Here is a 19,342-nt window from a genome sequence, read left to right on the forward strand (position 1 = left end):
GATTTTATGTATTTTTAAAAGAATTTGTTTCTTAGATAAAAACTAATACATTTGTTTTTATTCTGTGGTATGATTAATTTTTTCTGTAATATAGTTAATTGGATGGTGTATACTTTATCAGTGTTTGTCACCAGTGTTAAGAAACTCCAATATTCTCCCTCTCCAAAGTAAATGTAAAATATGGAATAATTTTTTCCATAATCATTAATAATTTTATTTTAGATAATGTATGTTATTTCAGGTTGATAAACCGTGAATTTGTATACAATTCTGGATAAACAAGTAGAAATAATGCCATTTTTCAAAGAAAGCCTTAAGGATATCAAAATGTGTTAATATAGATTTGAAAAGTAATTTGTATTTTTCCTAGCAATACAGACACAAGTCCTCAATAAGAGGGATATGTCTTCAGTGGCACCAGAAAAGCAATTGAATCATGAACAGAGTAGTTGGTTAATAACAAGTGGTGCAAGAAGGCCCACCCACCCTCCTGAAGAAGAACAGCCACTTCTGTCTTTTGGCCTGGGACTGGGAATGTTGGTTGAGATGGGAAATTTTTAAGTTAGATGACTCTGGTTTGTATTGCAAATTACTTTGAAAATTTGCTTTGTTCCTGTGCATATACGAACCTTTCGTCCCTTAAAAGAGGGAGAAACTCATTGCTGGGTGGAAGTCCCTAAGAACCAAATTGGAAATCCTTTTTCGTGACTTAGACATGTCATTCTTCCTGGTCACCTATGGGAGTGCGGGAGGTGACCCTAGCAACCTCCTAACAGCTAATCATGGGCATATCCATGCTCTTAGGGCCTTGGCCAGTACAGTTGAACTGCACAATAACAGACTAATAGTGGGGAGGGGTGTCTGCTACCGCTGATAGTCCATAGTATCTGCAAAATGTTTCCCCAAGCATAAAATCAAGCAAAATATACAGTCAGCCCTCGTTTTCGCAAGAGTTAGGTTACAGAGACAGGCGCGATGAGTGAATGATCACGAATAAGGGTTGCCCTAGGGTGGGCTAACTCCTAACCTAACCTAACAACTTACTGCCATTGCCTAGGCTCGGATAATTAACCCACTAAGTACAGTACTGCCTAATATTATTTTTACTTGGTTTCTATCACAATATAGTTGTTCCTATTTAATAATACTGAATAACACTTGTGGATACTGTGCTGTAGTGTATATTTCTGTAATATACTACTATCACTAGAGTAAAGCTTGACTCTACTGCTGTAAGTGTTCCCAGTTTTTCTTCGAACAACTTGACTTGCCGCAAATGTGGCCCAGATTTACAATAAACAACATTACTGTAATTCTGTACTGTACACTATGTATACAGTACAATTTAAGATTAACTGTGTGTGCTGTATATCTTTTATACAATGACTACTAACCATTTTCGTATGTCGTACGCAGCAATCTTTAAAAATGGCGCAATTCCTTAAGGTCGTCCCTTTCCCACTAATCCGATTACGACAGTAACCCTGTAATAATATTTATCACATCTAATTCAGCGGGCTAGAAAATTAAAAGATAATGATACAGTATATGTAAATCCATATAGCCACAATAACAGAACAAAAATCAGCTGTTTTTTTTTTTTCCAATCATCATACTTCTTTTTTTACTTAAACAGTAGTTTGGAAGGATTGATTTAACAACATATAATGTGCTCAGTATAAGCGTATAAGCATTGCGGATGATACTGTACTGGTAGCAGACACAGAAGAGAAGCTTGACCGACTAGTGACAGAATTTGGAAGGGTGTGTGAGAGAAGGAAGTTGAGAGTTAATGTGGGTAAGAGTAAGGTTATGAGATGTACGAGAAGGGAAGGTGGTGCAAGGTTGAATGTCATGTTGAATGGAGAGTTACTTGAGGAGGTGGATCAGTTTAAGTACTTGGGGTCTGTTGTTGCAGCAAATGGTGGAGTGGAAGCCGATGTACGTCAGAGAGTGAATGAAGGTTGCAAAGTGTTGGGGGCAGTTAAGGGAGTAGTAAAAAATAGAGGGTTGGGCATGAATGTAAAGAGAGTTCTGTATGAGAAAGTGATTGTACCAACTGTGATGTATGGATCGGAGTTGTGGGGAATGAAAGTGATGGAGAGACAGAAATTGAATGTGTTTGAGATGAAGTGTCTGAGGAGTATGGCTGGTGTATCTCGAGTAGATAGGGTTAGGAACGAAGTGGTGAGGGTGAGAACGGGTGTAAGAAATGAGTTAGCGGCTAGAGTGGATATGAATGTGTTGAGGTGGTTTGGCCATGTTGAGAGAATGGAAAATGGCTGTCTGCTAAAGAAGGTGATGAATGCAAGAGTTGATGGGAGAAGTACAAGAGGAAGGCCAAGGTTTGGGTGGATGGATGGTGTGAAGAAAGCTCTGGGTGATAGGAGGATAGATGTGAGAGAGGCAAGAGAGCGTGCTAGAAATAGGAATGAATGGCGAGCGATTGTGACGCAGTTCCGGTAGGCCCTGCTGCTTCCTCCGGTGCCTTAGATGACCGCGGAGGTAGCAGCAGTAGGGGACTCAGCAGTATGAAGCTTCATCTGTGGTGGAAATGTGGGAGGTTGGGCTGTGGCACCCTAGCAGTACCAGCTGAACTCGGCTGAGTTCCTGGTTAGGCTGGAGGAACGTAGAGAGTAGAGGTCCCCTTTTTTTGTTTTGTTTCTTGTTGTTGTCGGCTACCCCCCAAAATTGGGGGAAGTGCCTTTGGTATATGTATGATGTATGTATAAGCATATACTGTAGTTGTGTGTTCAAGTAAAATAAGAATAAGAATTGATTTTATCTCTACAGTACAGTACTGTAAAATAATTTGCTTTTGTTCAACTGGGATTGTTTACATTATTTTTTGCCTTGAGATGTTGTAGATGGTATGTTTCACATTTTCTCAATGCGAATAATCTAAAATTGTAAACATTGTTAAAAGTTACAAATTGTTTTATTTTTATACTTTCATAAGCAGAAATATAGCTTAATTCATAAACTAAAAACATAAGTAACTTAATAATAATAATTGTTTCTTGTAAAGAAACTTGAATAATACCGAGCATTCGGATGCACCAGGTGATTCTCTCTCTCTCTCTCTCTCTCTCTCTCTCTCTCTCTCTCTCTCTCTCTCTCTCTCTCTCTCTCTCTCTCTCTCTCTCTCTCTCCCCCCCCCCCCCCACGAGCCAGCTGAATAGATCGAAGATTGGCTAACAAACAGAAAACAGATTGTTGTAATCAATGAAGAAGCTTCAGAGTGGGCAGCTGTTACAAGAGGAGTAGCTCAATGATCCGTCCTTGGCCGATTGCTACTTCTGATATACATTAACGACATAGATTTAGGGTTAACTTATAGAATAACCAAATTTCCCACCGATACTAAACTAGACATATATGCTACGAACTCAGAAGACATAGAAGCCTTAAGAGAGGATCTAATGAAGCTATGTGATTAGTCCAGAAAATGGCAAATGCCTTTCAACTGTGGGAAATGCAAAGTCATGCACATAGGTTATAGTAACCCACAATGAGATTGCTCACTACTAGGTAATGAAATAGAAAGTGTGGATCAGGAGGAAGCTCTCCGTAATATTATCAGCAAGGATTTGAAGTTTACCAAACAGAGCATAAAAGCTGAAAAGAAAGCACTAAAACTAATTGGTTACATGAAGAGACAGTTCAAATACAGAAACAAAGACACTGTACTACAGCGGTACATATCACTAGTAAGACCCCATCTAGAATACTGAGTCCTTCACACTTAGCACAAATTAGTCCCTGTCTCGTATCTATTGCTCCCCTTGTCGTATTGTTTCGTCCTTCTCTCTCCCTGGTGTTTCACTTAACTGTATCGAATAATAATCCAAGTAATATTCACATTATAGTATCGTATATATAATTAAACACATAGCGAATTATAATCTTATGCATTATTTACATTCAAATCAGTTGATCAACCCGGCGTGGTCTGTCGTCAACCACAATTTTTGGATCAAATCACTCCCTTTTTATTAAGACATGCTACCGAAGGATATTTCATATTTACTAAAATAAAGAATAATTACTTGATCTATCATTTTCCAATTAACATACTAATTCCAGTAGTTTTATTTGAAATGCTTCCCTCATAATTTATTTACTTGTACTGCGATTTGAATTGCATAACGTTAACTGGAGTCAATCATGTTGTCGATACACAATATTTTATAGTTTTTAGCTCTGTGGTGTTTCATTATAAAGCTTATGAAATTATTACAGCTCCGTCAGGGAGTATTCAATAGAAACTTTTCATTGAGAGAGAGAGAGATATTATAACACTAATGCATCGTTTTTGTTTATTTACTTGAAAGAAACAGTTATTATTGGGATGTTTACATTTGCAGGTTATAAAATAAGCTGTATCTCTTTTTAAGAAAGTATAGATAACATACTGCGCAAGAGACAACACATAAGAAGTTGCGTCATGCTTCAAGAGTAGCGGCGTAGGTTATGAGTCATCTGAAGAAAACACCGAACACTTCCAGTAAGATTGTACATATATTACAGTAATATACAATACAATATCCGTGAGTACAGTATTAGGTTACAGTACAGTATTACTAGATAGGAACACCTTTAGTTATACAGAATAGTGAAGGGATGATGATAACTCGGTAAAAGTTTACCTTAGCTCAATATTGTACTGTAACATTACTGTGTCCAGTATATAGTGTACATGTGTGTACATGTACTGTACACTGTACTTATGATTATAAACTGTTGTAGAAACCAGATTGAAACAATATTAAACAGTATTTACTGTGCTAATCATTAGCTCGGGCTCCCGCTCGTGGCAAGGGGCAGTGACTTTTTAGGTTATGAGTTAGCCCACTCTAGTATAGTATTTATTTGCAAAACTTCCCTATTTACGGCTGTCTGTAATCTAACTATTGTGAAGGAGGCCTGACTGTACCTACAATATTTGGATCAAGCTACCGGTGTAAATTCATCCTTTGGTATAAGTGAACAGTTTGTTCTTATATTTCCAGTGTTAAGTTAATGGCAGTGGATTGTTTTAGAGTTAATACATTAAACTGTACTTTGTTCCAACACAGAATACCTACCTCGAACTACTTTCTTAGGAGTATCTGGGATCTCCTCCTAACCGACCAGAGTTTTGTGTAGTTTACCCCTAGTCCCGTTTTCTATGTGGGGTAACCTCAGGTGGAGTGGAACATGCCCTGAGGCTATCCCCCAGGTCAGAGAGCATGCTTGCTCAGGTCTCGATCTCCAGTAAGTTCTCTGGTCGCGCCGTGATAACATCTCGGCGCTCTCTCTTACCCAGTGCGACCCTGTGTCCCCGACCCCCCTTTTGTGTCTTTCGAAGTCCCCACGTGGACTTATTATTATTAAATTCTAAGTTAGAATGGGAAAAGGCATAGGCCTAATTAGGCAATCTTCAAAGGAAAGCTAGAAATTTTTTGATTAAGTTGTGGCTTTTTAGATTTTATAAAAATTGACTTTAAGCCATTTTACTACAGAAGATACGTAGATGATACATTTATAATATTAAAAAAGAAGGAAGATGCAGAAAACTTTATGAATTACATGAATTCACAACATCCAAAAATCAAATTTACGATAGAAAAAGAACAGGATAATCAAATCCCCTTTTTAGATATTTTAATAAAAAAATCAAATAACGGTATAGACACCAACATTTACAGAAAACCTTCTCACAGAGGGCTTGGAGTTAATTTTTTGAGTAGATGCTATGCCAATTTCAAGTTAAACACATTTAGCACAATGTTTTACCGAGCGTTTAGATTAACGTCATCTTTTGAAAATTTTCATAAGGAAATATGTTTCCTGGAGAAATTCTTTTCCAACAATGGTTTCCCATCCAAAATATTCTATTACAAACTCAGAACTTTCCTTAACAGTATATTTTGTCCTAAACCAAAGAAATTTGGTCCAAAAAAAGTTGAACTCTTCATAAAATTACCTTATTTTAATGATGAAACAAACAAATATATTAAAATCAGAATACATGAAATCCTGAGTAAATACCTACCACAAATTAAACCGAATTTGATATTCTATAATTACTCCAAAATAAAAAGTTTTGTTAACCATAAAGAAAAGCTGCAAAAGACCTTTGAATCGATGGTGGTTTACCTGTTTAACTGTTCAAATTGCCAATTAGCTTACATTGGCTCCACGAAAAAATGCATTTTTTCTCGCTACCAAGATCACAAGGGAATTAGCAGCCGAACTGGCAGAGCCTTGTCCAAACCTTTACAGTCCAGCATACGAGACCATTGCGAAATGGATTGTAAGTGTTCATTCTCTTTGGACAACTTTTCAATAATATACAGAGGCTCATATGAAAATGAAATAAGAATAGCAGAGTCAATTTTTATAAAATCTAAAAAGCCACAACTTAATCAAGAAATTTCTAGCTTTCCTTTGAAGATTGCCTAATTATGCCTTTTCCCATTCTAACTTAGAATTTATTTGTTTGTTTACAATATTTATGTACAGCTTGCTCTTTATTGTTTTACTTTTTTTATTATCATTATTTTTACTATCGTAGCTACAGCCCTATTTGGAAAAGCAAGATGCTTTAGCCCAGGGGCTCCAATAGGGAAGAATAGCCCAGTGAGGAAGTGAAGTAAGGAAATAAATAGCTGAAGAGAACAAATTAATAATAAATCATCCTTCCTACCCTTATCCTCTGTGTTCGTCGTGTAGGGGCAGCTTATGTTCTCCTACAGCCACGTGTCCGGAGTGCGAGTCCTGGAACGTGGTGCAGTGGGTGCGCTTCGGCACCAAGAAGAAGAATGCGTCCAAGAGGTCTCATAGGAAGATGAGCCTCTCCTCGCCGCTTAATTCTCCCGATGCCTCGTCGAATGGAGCTTCTTTATACAGCCATCTTCCCCTACCCAGAGTAGGGGACGAGGTAAGTCAGTTGTGGGGAAGTGCCCATTGCTCTTCGCCAGGAGTCGGAGTGGGTGCGGTATAGCACCAAGAAGAAGTAGGTCGCCTAAGAAGACTAGCGCCCCTTCCCCCCCTTGCTTCGCCGGGCGTCTCGTCTGACAGAGCTTCCCTACCACCCTCCCCTACCCAGAGTAGGGGACGAGGTAAGTCCGTTGTGGGGAAGAGGGCCGAGGCCCTTCCCTAAGAGTCTGATCTTCAGGATAGAGGGGTTGTGGCGTCGTTCCAGACGAGTGAGGGGCTTGAGGGAGGGGCGGGAGTGTGTTGGGAGACGGAGTCCTGGTGAAAGCAGGCCACGTCTCCTCTGATGACCCCATGTGGGGGAAAAATGTCCCTAATTCTTTTCCAGCCTCTTTGGCGTGTTTTTCAGTCACTTCTGCAGCCGAGGACGTCGCTGAGAAGGAGCCTCCCAAGACGGGGCGCTGAGGAAGCTCAGCAGCAGCACCCGACGGAGGGACTCATCATGGCAGGTTACAGTCGACAGGCGTAAGTCCGCGAAGGGTCCGGCTCCATCTGCCCAGCGGAGAGAGTCGCCCCTTCGGTCTGGCAGTCTAGTCCTGACCTCCAAAGGCCACCTAGCTTGGCACGAGCGCAGTGGACCCAGGACAGAGGCCCCCGTTCCAACAGGCATAAGCCCGCGAAGGTTCCGACTTCTCCCGCCCAGCGGAGAGAGTCGCCTCTTCGGACTAGCAGCCTTGTCCTGGCCTCCGGTCCTTCGATGGCCAGCCCTGAACGAAGGAATCAACCAACCAGCACGGGGAAGCCCGTGGCTCCATGGATATCCGCAGGAGCTCCATCCTTCCAGCGGAGGTAGCCGCTGGATCGAACCGGCAGCATGGCATCCATACCCGGTACCACGACTGCTCCATTCAGGATTCGTGGTCAACCGCTGGTAGGCCAGGGTACTCACACCCCACGGATTCCCCGGGAGGGGGTAGACCCATGATCCAAGCATTGGAGGTGGCCACTGACACACCCATGATGGCTCCATCCGTGATGGAGCCAGCCGTGCCATCGTCCTGGTCAGCCCCCTCCAAGCATTGGAGGTGGCCGCTGACACACCCGTGACAGCTACCTCCGTCTTGGCGGCTCCATCCGTGATGGAGCCAGCCGTGCCATCGTCCTGGCCAGCCCCATCCAAGCATTGGAGGTGGCCGCGGACACACCCATGACGGCTACCTCCCTCCCGGCGGCTCCATCCGTGATAGAGCCAGCCGTGCCATCGTCCTGGTCAGCCCTATCCAAGCATTGGAGGTGGCCGCTGACACTCCCATGACGGCTACCTCCGTTCTGGCGGCTCCATCCGTGATGGAGCCAGCCGTGCTATCGGCCTGGCCAGCCCCATCCAAGCATCGGAGGAGGCCGCTGACATGGCAAGGTACTTAAACCCCACAGATCTCCCCGGGAAGGGGTAGACCCATAACGGGTACCTCCGTCCCAGTGGCTTCATCCGTGATGGAGATAGCCGCTCCATTGTCCCGGCCAGCCCCATCCAAGCACTGGAGGTGGCCGCTGACGCACCCATGACGGATACCTCCGTTCCGGCGGCTCCATCCGTGATGGGGCCAGCCGTGCCATTGTCCCGGCCAGCCCCATCCAAGCATCAGAAGAGGCCTCTGACATGCTAGGGTTCTTAAACCCCACGGATTTCCCCGGGAGGGGGTAGGCCCATGACGGCTCCATCCGTGACGAAGGCAGAGTGGTTTTTCCCCGAGCGGGTCGAACGGGGCTATTGCCTCTCCAGTGCCTGCCTCGGTGGTCGCTGGAGAGGGTGCCCCGCACCTTTGCCCAGTGCCTCTTCGGCTCCGTCCGCCCGTCAGATGTAGAAGTTGGCACACGTAATCTTTCCCTTGCCTTGCCCCCCTTAGGGGAGCTTCGACTCCTCAGTTAACCTTCAGACCCTCCTACTCAGACTCCAGGAGAGGGTGTTCAGGCCGCGGTTCTCGAAGGAGTTAGGAGGGGAGGCCCCTCCTACTCCTGCTGGCGCCTCAGGTGGGGGGATGCCTCAAACGATATTGGCAAGCATGGCGGGACCACGGAGCGGATCCGGGGACCGTAGCAGTACTAAAGGAGGGGTATAAGCTTCCCTTCCTAGCGGACCTCCACCTCGGATCCCAGATCAACAGGCGGAGTGGTTGGCATCCAGAGACCCCTGGAGAGTAGCAGTATTGCAGGAAGAAGGCTCGGCAATGCTGGCGAAAGGGGCAGTAGAACCAGTCGAGAACCGAGTTCAGGGTTCTACAACAGCCTCTTCCTGGTGGAAAAGGCGACAGGGTTCTGGAGACCTTTCAGCCCTCAACAATTCGTGTACAACACCGGCTTCAAGATGGACACTCCGAAGTCGGTCCTAGTGACCTTGAAGGAGGAGGACGGCTGAGGTCCATAGGCCGCAAAGCCGTCTACTTCCAGGTCCCTGTTCATCCCTCCAACAGGAGGTTCCTAAGGGTAAATTGGAGTACCAAAACATGGCAGTTCAAAACCCTATGCTTCAGACTGTCGACAGTCCTCAGGGCTTCACGAAGGTCTTCTCAACAGTTTCAGGCTGGGCGTACGAACAGGACGTCCGCCAGATTCGGTACTTAGGTGACTGGTTGTTGCTTTTAGTCCCAGAGGAAGTACTGAGGGAGCAAGACGAGAAGCTCCTGCAGTTCTACAACGTCTTGAGTATCATCACCACCCTGGAGAAGTCCCGGCTGATTTCCTCCACCAGGATGACCTACCTAGGGTTGGTTCTAGACTCCCGGATGGCGAGGGCCTTCCCCTCCGCGGAGAAACTGGACACCCTGAAACAGATACTCTGGCGCTTCCTGTCGGGCCAACCCAGGAGAGCCAAGGTCTGGCAAAGACTGAGAGGACTCCCCGCACTAGATAGTCCTGGTGTCCCCAGAGACGAAGGAAGTCCTGGGGTGGTAGCAATCGGAACGAACACCCTCAAGGGAATGCCCTTTTCTGCCAACTCTCCGGAGATGCTCCTTTTCACTGGCGCATCCAAGGAGAGATGGGGTGCTCATCTTCTTGACAAAATGGCAAAAGGTAAATGGGAAGTCGAGGAGACGAACCTGCACATATACGTGCTGGAGATGAGGATCGTCCATCTACCCCAGGGAAGCTCTGGGGATCCGGGGTGCGGCAACGTCACAGTGGTGGCCTACGTGAAAGAGCAAGGAAGACTAAAGTCGAAGGAACGGTGCAATCTCACGATGGAGTTCCTAGAATGGGCTGAAGTGGAACAAATTAAATTTTCAGCCAGGTTGTCTCTGGGGAAGAGGAACGTCCTGGCCGACGGCCTCAACTGGAAGGGTCGAGTGGTAGGGCCCGAGTGGTCCCTACACCCAGAAGTGGTCAAAACCCTCTCCCTGAAGTGGGGCTCGCCGGTGTTCGACCTCTTCGCTACGAGACTAAACGCACAGCTCCCTGTGTTCTGTTTTCCTGTGCCAGATCCAGTGGCAGTGTTCGAGGATGCCTTCCAATGAGACGGACGGCCAACCTGTGGGTGACTTTGGTAGCGCCCTGGTGGCCAGAGAGGGAGTGGTTCGCGGATCTAAAGGAACTGGCATGCCTTACACCTGGGACACTTCCAGATAGACCAGACCTTCTCCGGCAGCCTCACTTCCAGAGGTTCCACGAAAACCCTTGGTCCCTCCTTCACGTGTGGAGGTTATCGAGCGTCTCCTGAAAAAGGAAGGATTTCCGTCGAGGCCAGCATCAAGGTTGGCAGGATACCTGATGCGTTCGTCAGTCGAGGTGTACCAGGCGTAGTGGGCTACCTTTTCTAAGGGGTGCTCCTCGAAGAACATCAGGCCATTAGGGGCCTCCATTCACGAGATAGCAGACTTCCTGGTCTATCTCAGGGACGAAGTGGGCATGTCCATCCCAAGTCTTCCTCCTGAAGGACATAGGCCTGGGTGCCTCCAGGTAGATCTCGACGCTCTTCAAGAGCTTCGAGCAGTCGTTTTTCCCCCAAGCCATTAGAGTGCCCCAGGGGGATTTGGCTATGGTACTTGAAGTTGATTTTGGAACCTCCCTTCGAGCCTCTAAAAGACATTCTAGACAAGGAGCTCACCCTCAAGGCAGTCGTTCGTTTAGCTCTGGCATCAGCAAAGAGTAGGTGAGATTCCTGGCCTGTCGTACGAGATCTCACACTCGAAGAGCTGGCGAGATTCTACTTTCAGATTCTTACCCTCCTTCGTAGCCAAGACTCAGAATCCAGTTGTTTGGGACCCCAAAATGGAATTGTTCCCAGTGCCAGCTATCCCTCGCTCGGACAACCCGAGGGACTTGCAGTATGGCAGTATTTAGAAATTACAGCTAGACTTCATCCCGAGATCAAGAGTCTGTTCATTTTCCTCAGGACTGTGAAGGACCCAGTCTCCAGGAACACTTTCTTCTTCTGGATAAGGCAAGTGATCGTCAGGCCCTACAGTAGTGCAGGGGTCCCCTTTCCAAGAAAGCCCAGACCCCACAGCATTAGGAGTCTAAATGCTTCTTTGGCATTTGAGAAGAACATGGCAGTGGGCCAAAGCTTGAGGGCAGGTACTTGGTCTAACCAGTCGACCTTTACGGCTCACTGCTTGAAGGACTACTCGAGAAAGTCCCTGGGCGGGTTCTCGCGCGGTCCCGTCATTTCCGCGCTCCAAATGGTTTAAGGGTGTAGCCCCAGTGGTAACTGCGGGTAGCGAGTCCAAGAGAGACAGGTTCCTTCCTGAGCCCTTGTTCTTCCTTCCCCTATTTCCTTACCGGAAATGGCTCGGGTAGCCCCCTGAAACTGCCATGGGATACACTATCATTGGAAGGACATGTCTCCTAGGATTCTTGCAGAAGTGAGTTACATAGACACTAAGATGGTTTTTTGCGTAGTTTTCCCTTGTTCTCGTGTTTTCTTTGAGGTCAGCAGAACCTAATCTCCTACCTAGGTTCCTCTTCTATTCTCGTCACGGTCTCTAGGTCCTGAAGGTCACTCCCACCTCCTAAGGTATAAGTCTCCTAAGAAAGTAGTTCGAGGTAAGTATTCTGTGTTTGAACAAATCACAAATTTTAAGTAATTTGTATTTTTCCTAACAATACTTACCTCGAACGACTTTCGGGTAATGGCCCGCCCATCCTACCCCGAGTGCCTTGCTGGACTTCATAGATACCTAAGTCATCAAGAATTTACTGGAGATCGAGACCTGAGCAAGCATGCTCTCTGACCTGGGGGATAACCTCAGAGCATGTTCCACTCCACCTGAGGTTACCCCTCATAGAAAACGGGACTAGGGGTAAACTACACAAAACTCTGGTCGGTTAGGAGGAGATCCCAGATACTCATAAGAAAGTAGTTCGAGGTAAGTATTGTTAGGAAAAATACAAATTACTTAAAATTTGTGATTTTTAAACATAAAACTTACCCGCTGGTTATATAAGAATGGCTAAAGTCCCTGGACGCCCGGCAGAAACATTCAAAATCTCGCGGCTATCGCAGATATGCCAGGTGTACACTAGTGCCCTTGCGGTAGACAGGCCAAACTAATCCAACCAAGTCAGACCTTCTCTCCTGCCATACTGGCTAGAACGTTGGAAATCCTTTTTGCAATTTACTTTGACTTGGACGGTTTATTTGGTGATGTACTCTGTCTTTTTGTTTTGGGCTTTCGCATTAGTGATTTCTCTTTCATATTTTCTTGAAGTCTTTATTGTTTTGGGTTTATTTAGTTGATTTTGCCCCTTGTTATTTTTTGGATCTCTCTCGTAACTTTTCAATATGGCCAACCCCTCCCTTTTATATAGGAAGTGTATTAAAGGTTGTCATACTCGCCTTCCTAATGTTCTATTGATCCACATACAATTTGTGTAAAATGTATGGGTAAATCTTGTATTTTTGGGGATCTGTGTGAGGAATTTTTTTCGTTAACCGAAAGTGAGTGGGTAGCTTATGAGCGTTATACTCCGAAATTAGAGAGAGACAGGATTAGACGCAGTTCTTCCCGTTCTGTAGAATTACCTGTATCTGATGTCATTGATCCTATTCCTTCCCCCGTAGTGGTAGATGAGGAACCGAAAGAACCTAAGATGAAGGATATGTTGTCTGCTATTCAAGCTCTCGGTGTGAGAGTTGAATCGTTAGCGGCGGACAAAAAGCAAATTATATCGGAAATTAATTTACTTAAAAGTTGTCGCACAGGCGACCGATCAAGTGTAAAAGGTTCGACCAATGTGTTCAGTGTTGTGGAGGGTGCGTCTGCGCGATCCTGTCGTTCGCCTAGCCTAAGACCTCTGTCAAGCTCCCGGACCCAGGGGAGAAGTTATGTCGAACGGCGAAGGGGAACGAGAGGCGTCATCAATCGCGCAGACGTTCCCTCTAGCGTTCCTGCTGTCATATCACAGGTCGCTCACCCTCACCGCAGGAAAGGTGAGGTTAGTGCTTTATCTCCTTCTTCGGATGAAGGTTCACGTGATGAGATTTGGCGTCAAGCCTCTAGACCACTTAAGAGAAAAGCACAGGCGTTGGAACAACGGCGCGATTCCTCTCCGTAACAACCAGGCTGTAGTCATTGGGATACACCGGAACGTTTTCGGTCCCTTGACGAGTGTTCGCCTGCGAAGCGCTCTGACGTGGGTTCCGATATGGATAAATGTTTGATGCAGTCAGATGCGGAGCTTATTCCTGGTTCGGGTGTTACGGTTCATGCTCCCCCGCTTCCATCAGACTGGTGCTCGTCTCCCGAAAGCGGGGAGCGGTTTGGATACGATGAGGAAGGTGAATTCGCATTGGAAGAGGTGGTGCAGTTATCGCCTCAAGGTGATCCCAAGTGGTCTATGTTGTTGGGCATGAAGCAGCATCTCTCGTCGCTTATGCAGTCTTATCAGCCTGCTGTTGGCAGTGCGGCTAGGCGTCAGTCTTCCGTTTTAGACCCGTTGTCGCACAGGCGGCCTGTTGTCTCTGGTACTGGCGCGTTATCGCATATGCGATCTCCCAGTCGCAGTATTCAACGGCAGGTTGAGGTGGATTCATCTCGTCAGAGTTCTGTTTCTTAACATCTATCGATCGCGCATGCGGCCGATCGTCAGTCTTCCAAACGTGACGACGCTCGCTAGGTAACGGAGCAGACCGCTAAGCGGCAGGATGGGAGCGGGCGCGAGACGGAGCGTCAGCGGCAAGCAGACGCTAGGCGTCAGCGTGACGACACACAGCAGTTAACCCATGACGCTGCGGAGCGTCAGCGTCAGCGGCAGGCAGACGCGGTGCGCCATGACGCGGCGGAGCGTCAGCCAGATATTACCCATGACACCACACGTCAATCTACCCACGACGATTCTCGGCAGTCAACCCATGACTCCTCACGCCAGCCAATCCATGACTCTACACGGCAGTCAACTTTATTCGCAACGCGTCAGTTTGATGCTGTTTCACAAACCGATCGTGAGAGCAAACGCAAGGATAGTGATTGTCAGTCGGATGGGAATATTGAACAGCGCAAGCGCGCCCATGTCAGCACTAACGCGCCTGCACAGGAACGTCGCCTCTCTGACCAAGGCACGACTGCAGTACTGAATTGTCGGAGGAAGATCCGGATGAGGTTTTCTCTCAGGAGGAGCAATTGGTTGACATTTCAGAGGGAGAAGAGGATAAGCCGCCTCAACATTCGGTGGACCTCAAGAAACTAATGCTGGTCTTCACAGAGTTATTTCCAGACTATTTTACTCCCGTTGTTCCGCGATCTCCTCCTTCGGAATTTACCCTCAGTAAAGTAGCAAGGACATCCTTATTCACAAAAATGGTTCTCTCCCGCTCCTCTAAGAGAGCATTGAAATTAATAGGTGTGTGGATGGATTCAAAGAAGGCTCTTGGTAAGACATGTTTTGCTTTTCTGCCTGCCAAACTAGCTTCCAAGTCGAGCATTTGGTATGAGACAGGGGAGGTCTTAGGTTTGGGAGTTCCTGCGTCTGCTCAGGGGGACTTCTCGAGCCTAGTGGACTCTTCTCGTCGTCTAGCCATGAGGAAGACCAAAGTGTGGTGGTCAATGTCGGAGTTCGACCATCTCTTTAAAGGCATGTTCAGGGCTTTCGAGGTGTTTAATTTTGTAGACTTGTCTCTGGGAGCCTTGGGTAGAAAAGAAGCGGAAATGAAGGGCACTGACACGAGTAACCTTATCCAACTTATGTCATGTATGGATAAGGCAGTGAGAGATGGTTCTAACGAATTGGCTGCCCTGTTCACTGCAGGAGTTGTGAAGAAGAGGGCAACTTTGTGTTCCTTTCTCTCTGTGGGAGTCACTCCCTGTCAGAGATCAGAGTTACTTTTTGCTCCTATGTTTTCTGCTTTATTCCCGCAAGATTTAGTGAGGGAAGTGGCTGCAGCATTGACTCAGAAGGCTACTCATGATTTGGTTGCCAAGACAGCTAGGAAGGTGTTGCCTACATCCTTTCCTTCCCGTAGAACGAAGGAAACGACGTCTTTTTCCAAGACTGCTCAGCCCTTTCGTGGTAAGCCTGCCGAGAAGTAACTTCAAGCCCTATGGGAAGAAGTGTAAGAAAAGAGGAGCTAAGTCCAGTCGAGGCAGGGTCTGACTGTCCTCTCCTTCAAGCAGCAGTGGGAGCCAGGCTAAATTACTTCTGGCAAGCCTGGGAGGTAAGGGGAGTGGACCCTTGGTCCGTTCGTGTTTTAAAGGAAGGATACAAAATCCCATTCTTATCAAAGCCTCCTTTAGCCGCAGATCCTGTGGATCTCTCGCCCAAATACAGGGAAGGACCGAAGAGGCAGGCCATGCAGCTTCAGATTTCTCTCTTGCTGGAAAAAAGAGCGATAGAGAGGGTGCGGGACTTGGAATCGCCAGGGTTTTACAACCGTTTGTTCCTGGTTCCCAAGAGTTCAGGGGAATGGAGACCGGTTCTGGATGTAATTGCCCTCAACAACTACGTCCAGAATTTGAAGTTCACCATGGAATTTCAGGAAACCGTGCTGGCAGCAGTAAGGAAAGGCGACTGGATGGTATCGTTGGACCTCCAGGACGCTTATTTTCATGTCCCAATACATCCGAGTTGCAGACGTTACCTGAGGTTCGTGTACGGGAAGGAGGTCTTCCAGTTCCGGGCCTTATGTTTCGGTCTCTGCACAGCCCCTCTGATATTCACGAAGATTATGCTGAATGTGGCGAGCATGCTACACTCAAGAGGCATCAGGGCCTCCCTGTACTTGGACGATTGGCTTATAAGAGCTCCCTCAGCCGATTGCTGTTTGAAGGATTTGGCAAAAGAATTGGGACTCCTAGTGAGCTCAAAGAAGTCACAGCTGACTCCATCCCAGAAGATTCTTTATTTGGGGATGGAGATTCAGAGTTAGGTTTTCAGGCGTTTCCATCTCCTGCAAGAATTCAGTCAGTGCTCCTCAGGCTTTGTGCCTTTATGAAGAAGGACGTCAGTTCGGTGAGAGAGTGGATGAGCCTTCTGGGGACCCTCTCATCGCTGAAAAAGTTTGTGTCTCTGGGGAGGCTGCACCTACGTCCCCTTCAATTACCTCTCAATGCTCATTGGAAGAAAGGGGACAGTCTTGACAGGGAGAGTATTCCCATTACGAATACAATCATAACACACCTTCAGTGGTGGAACAACGTTCACAGACTCCAGGAGGGCCTCTGGTTGGAGCAAAAGAGCCCAGACCTCGTGTTGTTTTCCGACGCCTCAAACTCGGGGTGGGGAGCAACCTTAGGGAAAAAAGAGATCTCAGGTCTGTGGACAAAAGAGCAAGAGATTCTTCATATCAATCAAAAGGAGCTTTTAGCTGTGCACTTAGCCCTCAAGGTCTTCGAGAATCTAGTCTTAGGCAAGGTGGTTCAGATCAATGTGGACAGCACCACTGCCCTATCGTAAATAGCAAAGCAGGGGGGGGACTCACTCGAAGTCTCTTTACGAGTTGGCGAAATCTCTTCTCATATGGGCGAAGGAAAGGAGGATTATTTTGTTGACACGATTCATTCAGGGGGTCAAGAACGTGAGTGCGGACAGACTCAGTAGGAGGGACCAAGTTCTCCCCACAGAGTGGACGTTACACCTAGACGTTTGCAAAAAGCTGTGGCGGTTATGGGGTCGTCCTCTCATAGATCTATTTGCAACCTCGAAGACAAAAAGGCTAGAGACATACTGCTCCCCAGTTCTGGATCTCAAAGCGGCTCACATAGACGCGTTCCTGTTAGATTGGTCATTCATGGATGTGTACGCATTCACACCATTCAAGATCCTGTACAAGGTGGTGCAGAAGTTCGTGTCTCACGAGGAGACCAGAATGACCCTAGTTGCTCCTTTCTGGCCGTCAAGAAGTTGGTTCACAGAGGTACTGGAATGGATGGTGGACGTTCCGAGAAGCCTACCGTTAAGAGCAGATCTTCTCAGACAACCCCACTTACAAGAATTCATCTCAACCTCCAAGCTCTACGTCTGACTGCCTTCAGACTATCGAAAAACTCGCAAGATCTAGAGGATTTTCGTAGGAGGCAGCCAAGGCTATTGCAAGAGCAATGAGGACTTCTACCATCAAGGTGTATCAGTCCAAGTGGGAGGTATTCAGAGAATGGTGTAGAGCTAACTCAGTTTCATCTTCCAGTACCTCTATAACACAGATTGCTGCTTTCTTCTTAGATCTTAGAACTAAGCATAACTTTTCTGCCTCGAATATCAAGGGGTACAGAAGTATGCTGGCAACTGAGAGATTTGGATCTCTCCAACAATAAAGACCTACAAGATCTCCTTACGTCTTTTGTAACTTCTAAGAGATGTCGTCAGGAATCACCTGCTTGGAATTTGGATGTAGTTCTCAGATTCCTCATGAGTGACAGATTCGAGCCTTTGCACTCGGCCTCTTTTAAAGATTTAATCTTGAAGACCCTTTTCTTGGTTAGCTTAGTGACAGCTAAAAGAGTCAGTGAGGTCAATGCTTTGAGCAAGAACATTGGTTTCAGAGACGGGAAAGCCATATGTTCCTTGCAACTTGGTTTTCTGGCCAAGAATGAGCGTCCTTCCCATCCATGGCCGAAGTCTTTTGAGATTGCTAACCTCTATGATGTAGTGGGCGATGAAGTGGGAAGGGTGCTCTGTCCTGTTAGGGCACTAAGGGTCTATTTGGACAGAACAAAGAGTTTGAGAGAGGCAGCTCGGAGGCTCTCTGGTATGCAGTTAAGAAGCCCTCGCAGCCTATGTCGAAGAACGCCCTATCCTTTTTCATAAGGCTCTTGATTAGAGAAGCTCATTCCCAGTGTAGTGATGCAGATCTTAGACTGCTTAAGGTGAAGACACACGAAGTTAGAGCAGTAGCTACTTCCGTGGCCTTTAAACTAAATCGTTCTCTGCAAAGCATAATGGATACAACTTTTTGGAGAAATAAATCTGTATTCGCATCCCATTACTTGAAACGCGTTCAGACTATGAGGACTGCTACACTTTGGGTCCATTCGTTGCGGCGAATGCGGTAGTAGGTGAAGGATCTACCAATACGCTCCCCTAATTCCTAGTACCCTTTTCTCCCTCTTGGAACTTGTATAGTTTTATGGTTGTATGTGGAGATTGGTCGTCAGTCTTCCGCAATCTGTTGATTTGGTCAGGTGGTCATGTTCCTTGAGAGCGCCCGGAACAAGGGTATTAGTTGAGGTCCTGTCAAGTTATAGGTCATGGCACCGTTTGACAGCTCCTAGAGATCATCAGCCCCCTGGGTGGACCGCTGGATCTCCCAAGGATAGCTGACAGAATGAGGCAGAGAACCATTGCAGTCAGCTTCCTTATCAGGTACGAACCTCTTAAGTTTGTTATATTCAACTCTTAAGTGAATTTCCAATTACGTTGCTGTCTCTGACCCACCACCAAGGGTGTCAATCAGCCATTCTTATATAATCAGCGGGTAAGTTTTATGTTTAAAAATGATATTTACATAATAAAATAAATTTTTGAACATACTTACCCGTGGGTTATATAAGTTATAATCCCACCCTCCTCCCCTCTAGAGACCAAGGGGCATGGAAGGTCTGAATTGGTTGGATTAGTTCGGCCTGTCCACCGCAAGGGTGCTAGTGTACACCTGGCATATCTGCGATAGCCGCGAGATTTTGAATGTTTCTGCCGGGCGTCCAGGGACTTTAGCCATTCTTATATAACCAGCGGGTAAGTATGTTCAAAAATTTATTTTATTATGAAAATATCATATGTATTTAATTTTTGCTTTTTAAGTAATACACTAATAAACATAGGTGAATTTCCTCTCATAATAAAGCGTAAACGCCGTTAATAAATTTTTTAAAAGAATGTAAGGGAAAGAAAAAGATCCTTTATTTGAGGAGGTACCTTGGGTTCAATTGTTAAGAAAACTTATTTCGGAAATATAACCCAATAAATTACTTAAGGTAAATTCTCATTATTCTTC

General features: G+C 46.1%; 1 protein-coding gene across 1 annotated transcript in view; it reads left to right on the top strand.

The window, feature by feature from the left end:
* LOC137637028 (uncharacterized) overlaps positions 1–19,342 on the top strand; it is a 190,338-nt gene that overhangs the window by 44,951 nt on the left and 126,045 nt on the right. The window lies entirely within an intron of this gene.

The sequence above is a fragment of the Palaemon carinicauda genome, unplaced genomic scaffold (assembly GCF_036898095.1).
Source record: "Palaemon carinicauda isolate YSFRI2023 unplaced genomic scaffold, ASM3689809v2 scaffold5, whole genome shotgun sequence".
In the NCBI taxonomy this organism is placed as follows: domain Eukaryota; kingdom Metazoa; phylum Arthropoda; class Malacostraca; order Decapoda; family Palaemonidae; genus Palaemon; species Palaemon carinicauda.